The sequence below is a fragment of the Nomascus leucogenys genome, chromosome 9, assembly GCF_006542625.1.
Source record: "Nomascus leucogenys isolate Asia chromosome 9, Asia_NLE_v1, whole genome shotgun sequence".
NCBI classification, from domain to species: Eukaryota; Metazoa; Chordata; class Mammalia; order Primates; family Hylobatidae; genus Nomascus; species Nomascus leucogenys.
The window spans coordinates 93986852-94001193 of record NC_044389.1 but is presented as its reverse complement, the minus strand read 5'-3'; positions in this window follow the sequence as shown (position 1 = coordinate 94001193).

The window sequence follows — 14342 nt, the reverse complement described above, 5'->3', positions numbered from 1 at the left end:
CAGCAGATTTTTCCCTTGGAGAGCTGGTCTCCAAGAGAAAGAGGGAATTGAGCTTCAGGGAAATAGATTTCATTTCTGTATAAGAATAAATTTCCTAATAGTCCTGGAGGGAGTGCGACAGAGAATATTCCAAGTCTAGGGGACTTCCTCCCACTGAAGCTAGACAGAGGGGCTAAGCATCACAGGGCTGGTAGAACCGACCAGCCTTTGGGCTGGGATCCAATTTGTGAGGCTGGGGTTTCCAGTTCAGTTGACACTGAGGAAGTGGACAGTCCCTCCCTATCTACACCCTACAGCCTCTGCCAAGTGTTGCTCTGTGGACCAGCCATGAGGATTCTCCAGGGAAACACAAGAAAGACCGCCTGGCAGAGAGCAGCACATCCCTTAAGACTCAGCTTCTAGTCCTGCCCTCAGGGGCTCAGACCCAGGAACCAGGGAGTTGCTAAGTGCTCTGCCCAGCTGAGGGGTGGATTTCACTGTCTGGGACCAAAGGCTCCCAGGGTTCTCAGCTTATCTCTATACACAGATAATTTACCCTTGACCTTTCCTTACCAACACCCCTTCTCCTTCACCAGAATTTGCTTACTCCTGCAGCACATGCTGTAAGTCCTGCTCACATTCCCTCTGCCCACACTGGCTCTGCCAGGCAGCCTCTAAGATGGCTCCAAGGAGACCCATCTTTCAATGTTCATGGCCCTTGCGATCTCCTTGAGAAACTTGCGTCTGACCAATAGAATATGGCAACGTTGAGGGGATGTTGCTTCTGTGAGTAGGTTATAAAACATTCTAACTACCATTTTGTGAGAAGACTCTCTTTCTTGCTTTGAAAGCAAGCTGCTGGTTTAGAGAGGCCCAGTGACAAGAAAGTGAGGGCAAAATCCAGCCAACAGCCAGGAAGGAGCCCAGGTTCTCAGTCTAGCATCCTTGGAGGAAATACAGTTGACCCTTAAACAATGCAGGAGTTACGGGTGATGGCACCAGACACAGTCAGAAAAATCCATGTATAACTTTTGACTTCCCAAAATCTTAACTATTAAAGTCCTGCTGTTGACAAGAAGCCTTACCAATCACATAGTCAATTAACACATATTTCCTATGTTCTATGCATTATACACTGTGTTTTATTTAGTTAATTAGTATTATTTATTTATTTATTTTTGAGACAGAATTTCCCTCTGTTGCCCAGGCTGGAGTGCAATGGCGTGATCTCAGCTCACTGCAACCTCCACCTCCCAGGCTCAAACAATTCTCGTGCCTCAGCCTCCCAAGTAGCTAGGATTATAGGAATGCACCTCCACGCCTGGCTAATTTTTGCATTTTTAGTAGAGACAGGGTTTCACCATGTTGGCCAGCCTGGTCTTGAACCCCTGGCCTCAAGTGTTCCACCCGACTTGGTCTCCCAAAGTGCTGGGATTACAGGTATGAGCCACCACACCCAGCCTATACACTGTATTCTTACAATACAGTATGCTAGAAAAAAGAAAAATGTTATTTAAAAATCATAAGGAAAATATATTTGCTTTTTTATTTTTTAATTTAAATTATTAATATTAATTATTTTAAAATAAATTTTAAAAAGAAAATATACTGACTACTCATTGAGTAGAAGTGGATCATCATAAAGGTCTTCATCCTCATCGTCTTCACATTGAGTAGGCTGAGGAGAAGGAAGAGGAGGAGGGGTTGGTCTTGCTGTCTCAGGGAAGGCAGAGGAGGAAGAAAGTCCATGTGTAAGTGGACCCACGAAGTTCAAGCCTGTGTTGTTCAAGGGCCAACTGTAAATTGTGCCCACCACCATGCAGTGAATTTAGAGGTGGATTCTTCCCCAGCTGAGCCTTCAGATGAGATGCCCATCCCACCCTGCTCAACAGCTATATCGAGGCCTCATGAGAGACCCTGGAACAGAGCATCTCTCAACTAAATCATGCCCAGGTCCTGACTCCCAGAAACCATAAGCTAATGAATGTGTGCTGTTTTAAGCCATTTTAAGCTTTTAGTAAATACACTGGCTTTCTGCATCTCTCTTCCTATGGACGTTTTCTGTCTCGGGCTTGGCCCCAGCAGATAACATTACCAGAGCAACCCTCAACCACTGGATTTGGATAAATTTCCCCAGCTTCCAGACCTTAAGTGGGATGATTCCAAAATAGGGTTCTCCGAGAGTTCCTCTCACTGAGCCCGAGTCTTGCAGAGCTCACTCACGAAACCCACTTTGCAGGTTTTCCTCCTCTTTCCTTTTCATGTCCCCATTCCCCCTAGTATTTCCTGAGATCACCTCTGCGAAACCTACTTGCACCCATATGTCTCGTTTGCTTTAGGAGAACCTGAACTAACATAGACTCATCACCTTACCAGCTTTTTTCTTTTTTTTTTTGAGACAGAGTTTTGCTCTTGTTGCCCAGGCTGGAGAGCAATGATGCAATCTTGACTCACTGCAACCTCTGCCTCCTGGGTTAAAGCAATTCTCCTGCCTCGGCCTCCCGAGTAGCTGGGATTACAGGCATGTGCCACCACGCCCAGCTAATTTTTTTTCTTTTTTTTTTTTTTTTTTTGGATTTTTAGTAGAGACAGGGTTTCTCCATGTTGGTCAGGCTAGTCTTGAATTCCCGACCTCAGGTGATCCACCCGCCTCAGCCTCCCAAAGTGCTGGGATTACAGGAGTCAGCCACCGTGGCCAGCCCCTTCTTTTTTTTTTTTTTTTTTTTTCTTTTTTTAAAGGCAGAGCCTCACTCTGTTGCCCAGGCTGGAGTGCAGTGGTGTGATCTCGACTCACTCTGACCTCCGCCTCCCAGGTTCAAGCGATTGGCATGCCTCAGCCTCCTGAGTAGCTGAGACTACAGGTGTGCACAACCATGCCTGGCTAATTTTTTGTATTTTTAGTAGAGACAAGGTTTCACCATGTTGGGCAGGCTGGTCTCAAACTCCTGACCTCAAGTGATCTGCCCACCATAGCCTCCCAAAGTGCTGGGATTACAGGCATGAGCCACCATGCCCAGCCCACCTTACCACCTTTCTGTGCTTATAAAAACCTAAAATTTTTTTCTATATGTCCTGGCTCTGCTGTTGTGAGGTTAACCCACACCTTTGGCTTCATCTCACCAAAACCCTCCACCCACCAACCCCTAGTGTGGCCCTGGTGTGGCTTTTCAAGTTCCTTGCCATGAGACCCACACTTCCTATAATCTTCTACCCCTTCCTCACAGAAGCCTCTTCTCACCAAAACTGAGCCACAAGTAGAATATGGTAGTTTATTGGTCAAAACTGATTGCCACCCGAGTACGATGGCTCATGCCCATAACCCCAGCCTTTGGGAGGCCGAGGCGGATGGATCTCTTGAGTTCAGGAGTTTGAGACCAGCCTGAGCAATATGTCAAAACCCCATCTCTACAAAAATATACAAAAGTTAGCCAGAGGCCAGGAGTGATGGCTCACATCTGTAATCCCAGAGTTCTGGGAGGCCAAAGCGGGCAGATCACTTGAGGCCAAGAGTTCGAGACCAGCCTGGCCAACATGGGGAAACCCCATCTCTACTAAAAATATAAAAATTAGCCAAGAGTGATGGCAGGCGCTGGTAATCCCAGCTACTTGTGAAGCTGAGGCATAAGAATTGCATGAACCTGAGAGGTGGAGGCTGCAGTGAGCCAAGATCATGCCAGTGCACTCCAGCCTGGGTGATAGGGCAAGATTGTCTCCAAAAAAAAAAAAAAAAAAATTAGCCAGGTGTAGTGGTGCACACCTGTAGTTCCAGCTACTTGGGAGGCTGAGGTAGAAGGTTCACTTGAGCCCAGGAGGTCAAGGCTGCAGTGAGCCATGATGACCTACTGCACTGCAGCCTGAGTGACAGAAAAAGACCCTGTCTCAAAAAAAAAAAAAAAAAAAAAAAAAAAAAAAAAAAACAATGATTGCCCATGCCTGCAGGTATACAGTCTGGAGCCAATGCACCTAATATTTCTTCTTTTTTTTTTTTTTTTTTTTTTTTGAGACAGAGTCTTGCTCTGTCTCCCAGGCTGGAGTGCAGTGGCACAATCTCAGCTCACTGCAAACTCCATCTCCCAGGTTCAAGCGATTCTCCTGCCTCAGCTTTCCAAGTAGCTGGGATTACGAGTGCCCGCCACCACTCCTGGCTAACTTTGGTATTTTTAGTAGAAACTGGGTTTCCCCATGTTGGCCAGGCTAGTCTCGAACTCCTGACCTGAAGTGATCCGCCCACTTTTGCCTCTCAAAGTGCTGGGATTACAGGCATGAGCCACTGTGCTTGGCCCAAAACTTAACCTTTCTACGCTTCAGTTTCCTCACTGGTCAAATGGAAATAGTGATAGGATCAATAACAATCCTGTGTGGGTGCATGGGACAGAACATATAGTTAGTCATCGGTGCTACCCAGTGCTCAGAAATCATTATCTTCTGTTACTGTGACCAATTGTCATTCCCTGCCTCTTGAATTCGTTTTCAGTTCCAGGTAATGATTCTTCTGACAAAATGCTTTGAGCCTTTCCATGTTAACATACTCTTCCAGGACTGTTTTTAACACCTTGTCCATTGGTTTTATGAAGGTCATTTTTTCTTTCTTTTTTTTTTTTTAAGAGACAAGGTGTCTTGCAGGTGTTAGGCAGGCTGGCCTCGAACTCTTGGGCTCAAGTAGTCCTCCTGCCTCTTCTTGTTTGTAAACTGGGAGTAATTATAGCACCTACTTCACTGAGCTGTTGTCTGTATTCAATGACAAAAGACCCCTTGAGGCTTCGCCTAGTGTCTGGAAAGCAGTAAGCGCTCAGTAAATTTTAGCTGCTACTATTACTAACAACATGTGAGGGATGATTGGTAAACACCAGCACCACGGAACATTCTGGTTGACTGAACCAGAATATGTGGCCTCAAAGCATGCATGCAAAGATCTGATTTGAGCTGGGCGTGGTGGTGCACACATGCAGTCCCAGCTACTCGGGAGCCTGAGGCAGGAGAATTGCTTGAGCCCGGGAGTTCAAGACCAGCCTGGCCACACAGCAAGATGCCGTCTCTACAGAATAAAAATAAAAACATGAGCCAGGTGTGGTGGTGTGCACCTATCGTCCCAGCTACTCAGGAGGCTGAGGCAGGAGGATCACTTGAGCCCAGGAGGTTGAGGCTGCAGTGAGCTATGAGGGCACCACTGCACTCCAGCCTGGGTGACAGAGCAAAACCCTCACTCTAAAAAATGAAAAGTAAACTAGTCTGGGGCTGTTCTCAGTGATGAGGCCCTTGACCCATAACTTCTAGGGCTGGGAGGAGTTTGGAAATCTCTTCTGTGCAGTCATCACGGGTCAATGAGGGAGGCTCAGGCCAAGACCCACTTCCAACAGAGACTCTCCACCTTCAGCTGTTTACTGTATTAGGGGTCTGTAGGAGTACTGATTTGAGGAAAGGATTCTGCTAAGAAGAAGGCAGAAAGGAAGGGACAGAGGAAGAGAAGGAGTTTTAGAACCATTGAGAGTACAACCCCCTCCTTTTACAGATGTGGATTTGAGGCCCAGAGAAGTTCGGTGAGATCTGCCCCTGAGTTCCACAGCCAGGGAGTTCTCTGCAGGGCCAAGATTAGAATCAGGCCTCCTCACTCCCTGCAAGGCCTGTCCACCACACTGGCTGCTTCAAATCCAACGTTGCCTCCAGGGGGCGCTATACCCCTTGTATTGTATGTGCATGGCACCTCCCTGAGGCCCTGCACCTCCAGAATCTTAGCAATTAGATAGTTCATAGCCCCAGCGCCATGAAGAAAGATCACAGCTACAACAAGCATGTCTTATGTGTGTACTGTGCCTTACAGAAGCAAGCAGAATTTCTCTGTGTGGGCTGGATAGTTAATATTTAGGCTCTACACATTATACTGTCTGTTGCATAGCCTCAACTCTGACATGGAAGAACAAAAGCAGCTATAGGCAGTAAGTAAACCAACCAGCCTGGCTGCGTTCCAATAAAACTTTATTTATGGATGCCAAGATTTGAATTTCATATAATGTTCACATGTCACAAAAATAGCCATCTTTTTATTTTTTCAACTTTTTTTTTTTTTTTTTTAGACAGTCTCCCTCTGCTCCCTCTGTTGCCTAGGGTGGAGTGCAGTGGCACGAGTAGCTCACTGTAACCTCGAACTTCTGGCCTCAGCCTCCTAAAGCACTGGGATTACAGGCCACCATGCCTGGCCTATTTTTTGTTTCAACACTTTAAAAATATAGGCCGGGCGCAGTGGTTCGTGCCTGTAATCTCAGGAGTTTGGGAGGCCAAGAAGGGCAGATCACTGGAGGTCAGGAGTTCGAGACCAGCCTGGCCAACATGGCAAAACCTAAAAATACAACAAATTAGCTGGGCATGGTGGCAGGCACCTGTAATCCCAGCTACTCAGGAGGCTGAGACATGAGAATCACTTGAACCAGGGAGGCAGAGGCTGCAGTGAGCCAAGATCGCATCATTGCACTCCAGTCTGGGTGACAGAGCCAGAATCCATATCAAAAAAAAAAAAAGTAAAAACCATTCTTAGTTTGTGGGCTGTACAAAAACAAGCAGCAGGCTAAATGTGTCCCACGTGCCATCATTTGCTGCCACCTGGTTCACATGATTCATTGGTATTCTTGTCTCTCTTAAGCTTTGCAAGAGTTATAAAAGCTGATAAGGGAAGTATCAGATCTACTTCTTAGAAACAGAAATGGACCAAAACCCAGAGGTTAATTTTGTACTTTATTGCCCAAACTCTAAAGCTTCTCTGCCTCTCAAGAGAAGCCACAAAGTCCCCTACAGACCCTAAAAAAAGCCAGTTTTGAAATAACCTTCTGATTGAGGCTGCCTAGAACCCAAGTGGATCTTGTAGATTAGGGTCGCCTGGGGTCTTTCCAGGGTTCATTCCAGTCCAAGCATAAATCCCTGTGATGCCCCTATAGCAAAATGGAACCAGCGTGGGTTCCAGAACACATGGGCCAAAGTCACATGACTGTCTCTTCCAGGGGTGCAATTCTCATTTCGACATGTGAAATGGATCACCCACATGCTCCCATACATACCCATCCAAAAAAAAATCAAACTGTTAAATGTATGAGTTTATAGCACTGCCCTAGGCAGTAGAAGAACAAAATAATTGTAAGTCCCTATAGGAGTTGGATTTTGGGCAAAGAGCAATGAATGGGGAGAAAGATTCTAGGCATGCCAGCCCAGAGAGATACAAAACGCAGATAGGAAGGTGGGAGGTTGTATTGGGGTGACTGAAAAAGATAGTGGCCTAGAAGGTGTGGATGGTGAACAGGGGTCCCCCAGAGTCAAGAAAGAGGCAAGACTTCATTTAAGGGGCATTGTAGGTATTTTTGGTTTTTCTTTTTCCTTTTTTTTTTTTTTTGCCTATTGCCCAGGCTGGAGTGCAGTGGTGCAATCCTAGCTCACTGCTCACTGTAACCTCCACCTCCCAGGTTCAAGCGATTCTCCTGCCTCAGCCTCCCGAGTAGGTGGGATTTCAGGCACACACCATGGCACATGGCTAATTGTTGTATTTTTAGTAGAGATGGGGTCTCACCGTGTTGGCCAGGCAGGTCTCAAACTCCTGACCTCAGGTGATCTGCCCACGTCAGCTTCCCAAAATGCTGGGATTACAGGCGTGAGCCACCTCACCCAGCCAAGCATTGTAGATTTTTTAACGCGAGAAGTAACATGAAGAAATGCATTTTAATCTGATGATACTGTATAGGATGGTAGAGAAACAGGCAGAAATGTTCAAATATTCAGAAGACTGTTAAGAGTATTCCAGGGGTGAGCTAAAGGAGGCCCAACTCACAGAGTCATGGCAAAGGTCAAGCACAAATGCTCTTCCAAAGGAAGGACAAAACAGCCTGGGATTCACCAGACCTGGAGGCCTGAGCTGTCAACAGGGATCTAGTGAATCCAGCCTGAGTGAGTGAACTGTTTCCTCCTTTTATGAATAATCAGTTTGTCTGCACTGACTCTAATTAGTTTAAATATAGTGAGCCTCCAGCACAAAATCCCAAGCATTCTGGCCCAGTGCAAGCCCTTGTTTTTTGGTTTTGGGGTTTTTTGTGTGTGTGTTTTTAGACAGAAGGGATCTTGCTATATTGCCCAGGCTGGTCTCAAACTCCTGGCCTCAAGTAATCCTCTTGCCTCAGCCTCCCAACTCACTGGGATTACAGGTATACACCACCACTCTTGGCTGCTTGTCTTTTCTTTTCTTTCTTTTTTTTTTTTTTAATAATTAATAGACATTTTTAGAGCCATTTTAGGTTGACATGAAATGGGGTAGGGCCGGGCGCGGTGGCTCACGCTTGTAATCCCAGCACTTTGGGAGGCCGAGGCGGGCGGATCACGAGGTCAGGAGCTCGAGACCACGGTGAAACCCTGTCTCTACTAAAAATACAAAAAAAATTAGCCGGGCGTGGTGGCGGGCGCCTGTAGTCCCAGCTACTCGGAGAGGCTGAGACAGGAGAATGGCGTGAACCCGGGAGGCGGAGCTTGCAGTGAGCCTGGGCGACAGAGCGAGACCCCGTCTCAAAAAAAAAAAAAAAAGAAATGGGGTAAAATGTGCAGAGTTCCCGCACAGCCCCTCCCAAAACACACATTCATCCTCCCCACCATCCACATCCTGACATCCCACACCAGTGTGGGACATTTGTTACCTACATAAACCTACATTAACATATCACAATCACTCGGAGTCCATAGTTTACTTTGGGGGTTCTGTCCGTGTTGTGCATTCTGTGGGTTTGGAAAAATGCATGATGATGCACATCCCCCATTTAAAGGAACCTACAGGATAATTTCACTGCCCTAAAAGTCTTCTGTCCTCCCCCTTCTCATCCCTCCCTCCCTTCAAGCCCCTAGTCACCAACAGTCTTCTTACTCTACCCATAGTTTTGCCTTTTCCAGAAGGTCATGTAACTTTTCCTTCTGAAAAATAAATTACTTTCTTTTTAAGTAATACACCTGAAGGTACAACAAACAAAAGATACAATTGTTTTTAAAGTCTCCCTCCTTCTGTCCCACAACCATTCCTCCAGCCTACCAACTTCTTCCCATTCCTATAGATGCAAGCGTGGGATTTGTGTGTATGCGAGACTTTTGAAGGGAGAGGTTGAAAATGAAGTGCTAGCAAGCTGCAGAGATCAGTAAACATCTGCAACAATGGAAGAGGAATTCCAGTGACAGGTCAGACCTGAATATGTAGATTTAGGAGCCTCTGCCCAGCCGGTGACTGCTGTGAATGGATGAGCTCTCTGCGGGGGTAAAGAGCAGCAATCCAGGCCTTGGGGAATTCCTTCATTACAAATATTTATTAGTACCTACAATGCAAGAGGCTCCGTAGGGAGCACAAACCTAAGGAAAGGTGTAAACAAACAAAACCGAGGTTTGGTCAAGGAGGCAAAAGGGAGGGACAGCTACCATGGTGTCAGGGAATGATGCCAAGGAAAGAGCTCACAGGAAGGACAAAGTCATACCTTTGACACCAGATCAAGAAGATAAGGCCAAAGGCGGTGGGGGGCGGCGGGGTAAAAAAGAAGAAGAAGAAGCAAAAAGAAGCATTGACGAGAGAAAGTTCAGCTGGAGCCTGAGGAACAAAGCCATATATTGAATTAATAGGGACTGTGCAGTGAGGAACCAGAGGCTGAAGAAAGACCATTTTACAACAGGTCATATTGTCAGAGGCGTGTGAACCTCTGAGCAACTCCATGTTGAATAGGAGCTGGGTAAAATGAGGCTGAGACCTACTGGGCTGCATTCCCAGACAGTTAAGGCATTCTAACTCACAGGAGGAGATAGGAGGTTGGCAAAAGATACAGGTCATAAAGATCTTGCTGATTAAAAAAAGGTTGCAATAGGCAGAGCGCGGTGGCTCACGCCTGTAATCCCAGCACTTTGGGAGGCCGAGGCAGGCAGATCACCTGAGGTCAAGAGTTCGAGACCAGCCTGGCCAACATGGTGAAACCCCATCTCTACTGAAAATACAAAAAAATAAAAATTAGCCAGGCGTGGTGGCATGCACCTGTAGGCCCAGCTAATTGGGAAGCTGAGGCAGGAGAAGAGCTTGAACCCAGGAGGCAGAGGTTGCAGTGAGCAGAGATCATGCCACTGCCCTCTAGCCTGGGCGACAGGGCAAGACTCTCTCTCAAAAAAAAAAAAAAAAATTGCAGTAAAGAAGCCAGCTAAAACAAAACCAGCAGCCCTTGGGGCTGCTCTGTCTACAAAGTAGCCATTCTTTTATTCCTTTACTTTCCTAATAAACTTGCTTTCACTTTACAGACTTGCCTTGAATTATTTGTTGCCTGAGATCCAAGAACTCCCTCTTGGGGTCTGGATCTGGACTCCTTCCCTCTAACTTTGGAGTCTGTGGTATTCCAGAATTCGGATGATTTTTGGTTTTAGAAAGGTTATAGAATACATATATTCCATTATATTCCATGTAACACACCCAGCAGAGTCTGGGATAAGACCCCTCAATCAAACCCATTAATATTTCTGCAGTGAATCATATGAATATTTATACCAAGTGGGATAGGTAAAGACTACAAAATTTCAGCTCCTCCTTAAGAAAATCTTTTGGGTTTTCACAGCTTCTGAGACTTCAGAACAGATAAGGGACCTGAGCTGAATTTCTTTTCAGCTCTTAGGTAGAGCAGCATGGGCTTATTTTAGGTCTTAGACTGCAACAAATAGTGAAGGTCCTCCATCGGACTCTAAGTGGCTTGGCCAGTCGGGAACGGTGGCTCACGCCTGTAATCCCAGCACTTTGGGAGGCCCAAGCAGGTGGATCACTTGAGGTCAGGAGTTCGAGACCAGCCTGGTCAACATAGAAAAACCTGTACAACCCAGGAGGCAAAGGTTGCAGGGAGCTGAGATCGCACCACTGCACTACAACCTGGGTGACAGAGCAAGACTCCGTCTCCAAAAAAAAATGAAGTGGCTTGAAGACTGAATTCAAGTCTGATGATATTTCCCTGGCACATAGTGCATGTCCACTAATTTCAGCTGCACTGAGCTTTTGTTCTTTCTAATCATTACAATGCCCAGGCCTGATCACTGTCCCAACTTGGATCTTCCTGTAGCCCACCCTCCCAGCCCGAGTCAGCCCAAGTTCCAGAATTACTCCTCCATTGATATGCAGCAAGCACATCCTATTTCTCTTCTTAAATCCAAACTCAATAGCCATCTGTTTGTTCTGGTATTCTAGCACTAATTGCCATTCCTGATTTTGTTTGATATGTTTGACCTGGTATTTTAGAACTAACTCTTAATTGTGTTTTTATTTAATATGGATAGCACATATAAAGGAAGAGCATAAGGAGTGCTATATAAATGCAAATTTTATTGTATTTCACTCCAGACCTCAGAGACTCGCCAAACTTGGTTCTACTCTGAAGAAGTTTTGCCCTAAAGGGGTTAGGGAGGTTTCCTCACTCTCCCTTGCACAGCTTCCTCAAAGCTGGACTAATAAAGAGATGAAAACTCATCACATTCAAGCCAACTGGTCTACTGAGTTTTGCATCAAAATTAACAAATCTCACATTAGATCATGATTTTTTACATCCTGTTTTTGTGAACTGATTGTGCATTTTGTATGAAAAAGCACCAGGCATGGTGGTTTGTGCCTGTAATCCCAGCTACTTGGAAGACTGAGGCAGGAGGATCCTCCGAGCCCAGGAATTTGAGGCTGCAGAGCTATCATGGTACCACTGCACTCCAGCCTGAGTGACAGAGCAAAACCCCACCTCTATAAAATAAGAAAAGCACCATCCCAACTGAGTCACTATGACATTGTTTAAAGTTTAAGTTTGCATTGTGGGAAGGACTATTTTAATTTTCTGTTTTTTGAAGGACAGATTCATGATTACAGAAGTGTGCCATTATCGAGTAGATCATTGGTGCAGCTTGTGAGGTTTGTGAAAGGAAAATAAATCTTGGGGCCCCAAATCACTAAACTAAAGGGAAAAGTCAAGCTGGGAGCTGCTTAGGGCAAATGTCCCTCCTATTCTATTCAAAGTCACCCCTCTGCTCACTGAGATAGATGCATATCTGATGGCCTCCCTTGGAAAGGCTGATCAGAAACTCAAAAGAATGCAACCATTCCTCTCTCGCCTACCTGGAAGCCCTTCCCCATCTTCCTGCCTTTGCTTCAAGTTGTCCCGCCTTTCCAGACCGAATCAGAGTGCTTCTTACATATATTGATTGATGTCTCATGTCTCCCTAAGATATATAAAACTAAACTATGCCCCAACCACCTTGGGGACATGTCAGCAGGACCTCCTGAGGCTGTGTCATGGGCATGTCCTCAACCTTGGCAAAATAAACTTTCTAAATTAAGTGACACCTGTCTCGAATTTTGGGGCTTCCCAGGCTTCACTGAAATTTTTCAAGATAAGCTGTTCTACTTCCAGGAAGTGTCTAAAGTCTTGATTACAATGAGATTTCAGATCCTGTAAGAATCAAGTAAGGCATCAATCACTACAGCAAAGGAGTCACTCTTGTGACTCATGAATCATCCCATTTAGGGGCCACTGAGTCGCCATGCCATGCTTGGCTGCTATGCTCTAAACAGCCACTCCGGACCCCACACCCTGTGAGAGTTTAGTGCGTCTGCTGTCCAGGGTCTTAATTTTGAACTTCTCGCCCTGACCCATTCCTCAGGCCACATTCCATGCGGGGCTCAGGCCTTCTGGCTTTTTACATCACCGCTCATTCTTCCATCTCTGGTTCTCCCCCTCTCTTTAAACTTGGCCTTCAGATTCTCTTCCTCACTATGACCTTGGCTCTTTCTCAGCCTATCTATGACTGGATGAATGAATGGATTTTATTTTCTATTTTCTCTTAGTCACTGATTTCATCCTATTGTGTTCTTGAAACAGTCTAATAAGTTATACATGTCTGCAATGTGAACAGCATATTTGGTTTTCATCACTGGAGACAGAAAATACTTGCCATTTCAGGAATCTTTTTATCTTTAATGATTTATTTAATAACATTCTTTGTAGCCCAGAGCTGGTCTTGGAAAATTACTAACATTCTCCATTTGTGGGGCATGGCCAGGTCAATGAAATGCTACCAACATTATTATGAAGTCTCCATTGATATCCTACCTGAAGAAAATTGCCATATTAAGAAAGATGTTCTGTTACTAAACATGTTATCTTGCATGTATCACCATGAGGTTGACATGCCTTTACCCCTGTTTTTGGCCTTTAGCAGACTGGATTCAGACTACAGTATAGCCGGGCATGGTGGCTCACGCCTGTAATCCCAGCACTTTGGGAGGCCAAAGCGGGTGGATCACAAGGTCAGGAGATCGAGACCATCCTGGCTAACACGGTGTAACCCTGTCTCTACTAAAAAACACAAAAAAATTAGCCGGGCATGGTGGCGGGTGCCTGTAGTCCCAGCTACTCGGGAGGCTGAGGCAGGAGAATGGCATGATCTTGGGAGCTGGAGGTTGCAGTGAGCCGAGATAGCGCCACTGCACTCCAGCCTGGGTGGAAGAACAAGAAACCGTCTCAAAAAAAAAAAAAAAAAAAAAAAAAAGCAGACTACAGCTATAAAGATTGTAGAAATCATACATGAACAGACAATTTGACCTTTGTTCACACCAGGGTGGAGATGGCAGTAGTGACAAGTGTGACCAACAAACGGTGCTGGGGAGGCAGAGGGTACAGACCAGAGGATTATTCGAAAAGGTCAAGATCCAAGTAATTAGGATGAGAATCTGAGCAGAATTCCCTAATAAGAACCAAGGCTGGTTATGGGTTCCAGAAGCTGAAAAGCCACAACCAGAAGCAACCATTAACAGAGAAGCAAGGACCGGCATCCGTCACAAAGACCAGGAGGTCAGCCGTGGCAGGTCAAGGGAAAGAATCCAGGAAGTCATGAGAACTCCCTTAAAAGAAGTGGAAGCTAAGAGCCTTGGTCAAGAGCCAGAGGGTTAGGCTGGGCTCAGTGGTTCATGCCTGTGATCCCAGAATTTTGGGAGGCCGAGGCAGGCAGATCACTTGAGGTCAGGAGTCTGGGACCAGCCTGGGCAACATGGTAAAACTCCGTCTCTCCCAAAAATACAAAAACTAGTCAGGCAGGGTGGCACGTGCCTGTAGTCCTAGCTACTTGGGAGGCTGAGGCAAAAGAATAGCCTAAGCCCGGGAGGTGGAGGTTGCAGTGAACCAAGATTCCGCCACTGCTCTTCAGCTTGGGTGACAGAGTGAGACTCCGTGGAAAAGAAAAGGAGTCAAAGGGTTGAAAATATGTTCAACTCTACATACAATAAAAGAAATGCAAGTAAAATTAAAATTATAATGGGAGACCACTGCAAGTATTCATTAAAAATCTAATCAAACCCCTATAAT